The sequence below is a fragment of the Rutidosis leptorrhynchoides genome, chromosome 11 (genome assembly GCF_046630445.1).
Source record: "Rutidosis leptorrhynchoides isolate AG116_Rl617_1_P2 chromosome 11, CSIRO_AGI_Rlap_v1, whole genome shotgun sequence".
NCBI classification, from domain to species: Eukaryota; Viridiplantae; Streptophyta; class Magnoliopsida; order Asterales; family Asteraceae; genus Rutidosis; species Rutidosis leptorrhynchoides.
In genome coordinates this window covers 199453307-199456258 of record NC_092343.1, presented here as the reverse complement: position 1 = coordinate 199456258, position 2952 = coordinate 199453307, and the positions used below count along the sequence as shown (strand labels likewise).

Sequence of the window (2952 nt, the reverse complement as noted above, 5' to 3'; positions counted from 1 at the left end):
TTTATTGATCTATCGGCTAGTTGTATGCTTATTCTGGTTGGTTTCAATTCTCCAAGGTCTAGTTTAGCGTATAGTGAATACGGCATTAGATTTATACTAGCACCTAAGTCTGCCAATGCTTCTATTGAACTAAGACTACCCAGAAAATATGGAATTGTGAAACTTCCTGGATCAGATAATTTTTCTGGTATCTTATTCAACAGCACTGCTGAACAATTAGCATTCATAGTAACAGCCGAGAGTTCTTCCATTTTCTTTCTATTTGAGATTAGATCTTTCAAGAATTTAGCATATCTAGGCATTCCTGAAATCATATCAATGAAAGGAAGATTTACATTTATCTGTTTAAACATATCCAAGAATTTGGATTGCTCGGCTTCAAGTTTCTCTTTCTTCATTTTACTCGGGTAAGGAAGTGGTGGTTGGTATGGTTTAACATAAGGTTTAGCCTTAACTGTGTTATCTTCATTAACCTTTTCAACTACCGGTTCTTTTTCCTTATCTTGATCAGGTTGTGGTTCTTGTGGAGTAGGAATAGCTTCATCAGAAGTTACAGGTATTTCAGGTGGTTTAAGTGTTGTACCACTTCTTGTGGTAATAGCTTTAGCTGTTTCATTCTGGGGGTTAGCATTTGTATCACTAGGTAGACTTCCCGGTTTTCTTTCACCTATTATCCTTGCTAGGTTACTTACTTCTTGTTCCAGATTTTGAATAGAAGCTTGTTGATTTCTAAATGCTTGAGCATTTCGTCATCATATCTTCTAAATTCGGCTTTTTATCATCGGTTTGTTGTGGTGGTTTGTTTTGAAAATTAGGTCTTTGCTAATTGTAATTATTATTGGATACTTGTTGATTGCTAGGACCTTGTTGGTTGTTGTATGGAATATTTCGGTTATAATTCTGGTTTTGATTGTAAATCGGTCTTGGCGGTTGATAATTATTCTGATAATTATTTCCAGGCCTTTGGTTTATGTATGAAATATTCTCTCTTTGTTCCATTGTTAATTCACTACTGAGACAATCTTTTGTCAAATGTGGTCCTCCACACTGCTCACAACTAATTCGTATTGAGTGAATATCTTTAGTCATCTTTTCCATTCGTCTCTCCACAGCATCTATCTTTGCGGAAATGGAATCTAAGTCATGGCTAGAATCGGCTCTAGCTGCTTTAGATGATCTAACGATATCTTTTTCTTGGTGCCACTCATGTGAGTGGGAAGCAGTGTTATCAATAATTTTGTAAGCATCAGTTTCGGTTTTTTTCATAATAGAACCACCAGCTGCTATATCTATGTCATTTCTTGTAGTGATGTCGCATCCTTGGTAGAATATTTGTACTATTTGACAGGTGTCTAAACCATGTTGCGGACATCCTCTTAATAACTTTCCAAATCTTGTCCATGCCTCATATAGTGTTTCATTTGGTTTCTGTGTAAACGTAACAATTTCTGCTTGAAGTCTTACGGCTTTAGATGCAGGAAAGAATTGTTTAAGAAATTTGTCAACTAAAACATCCCATGTATCAATCGCCCTTCAGGTAACGATTCCAACCAATATTTGGCTTCTCCCTTTAAAGTCCAGGGAAATAACATGAGATATATCTGTTCATCCTCAACTTCTTGGATTTTAAATAGTGTGCATATCCTATTAAAGGTACGTAAATGTTCATTTGGATCTTCCTTCGGCGCACCACTAAATTGGCATTGATTAGTCACCATGTGTAGAATTTGTCCTTTGATTTCATAATCTGGCGCATTAATGTCTGGATGAGTAATTGCGTGACCTTGGCCAGTGCGTTTAGCTCTCATTCGGTCTTCCATACTTAAAGGTTCCAGATTCTCCATAATTGAATTTGTTGAATTGAAATCACTAGAGGATTCTGATTTAATGGTTCGTTCCTCAACAATCTCTGTTTGAATGATTGGTGGTTCCGGAGGAAAGTTTAGTGGTTCAGGATCTACGAATCGTTCCTGAATATTCTCCGGATTCTCAATTGTGAGGTCGGGTTCAAAAAATGGATTATCGGAAATTTGAACTGGAGTACTTGGTCGACTGGATGACGATTATAAAGAAAAATCAACGGTGGTAATATTTGCTAAATGTCTTGATCTAGTTACAGGCGGTGAACGTACACAAGGTGGTGAACGTCTTGCTCGGTGCATTCACTGAATATCCTATTAGTTTTTAAAAGAAAAGAAAAATTATAATAAGTTATCCAATCAATAGACTTTTCTGATTTTGCCCACGTTTCGAATAGCCAAAAGATGCAGCAGAGGGGCAGGATTCGTTTGGTCTCAATATAATTGAGGACTGTTTGGCTCCAATAACCCGGTCCACGTACAAATCCAACTATTACTACGAACCAGAAAATTTTGATGTCTATTAATTTAACCACTTAAAATAAATTTTCGTAATTTTAAGAAATTTAGATAAGAAATAGAACAAAAATCTATGTCCTAAAACTAGAATAGCGAGAAATAAGAAAGAAAAAGAGTTCGTCGAAAAAGGTCGAAAAAGAAAAATGGTTGAAAAATAAAAGGTGACGGAAAAATAAAAGAAACTTATAAAACTTAAAAATACTTGACTAACCTAACCTTATTACTACAACTAACTTAAAATTATAATCGCAAATTGAGATTACTAATTGGAATGATAATTGATACATAGGAAAAAGTCGTCTAAAAATATTAAAGCTTACAGGAAAAACTAAATCCCAAATGGAAATAACTTAAAAAGAAACTAAAATTTAAAAAGGCGTCGCAAAATTCTAAAGCACTTAAATCTTAGTCTAAAGAAAAAGCACTTAAGGAATTCTACGGCAAAGCCTAAAAATCTAGAAATAAAAATAACTATGGTAAAAACTAAGTTTAAAACTAAATATGAGCTAAAAATACAAATATTACGTTAAAACGATTGAAAAGGGACAAAATATAAAAATATACAAAAAGTTGT

At 34.4% G+C, this 2952-nt stretch overlaps 1 non-coding gene across 1 annotated transcript; it reads left to right on the top strand.

Moving 5' to 3' along the window:
• Positions 1–1354: 1354 nt before the first annotated feature.
• Positions 1355–1461, top strand: LOC139879066 (small nucleolar RNA R71). The gene has a single exon (XR_011769919.1). It is a non-coding gene; the product is annotated as a small nucleolar RNA R71 (small nucleolar RNA).
• The last annotated feature ends 1491 nt before the right edge of the window (positions 1462–2952 follow it).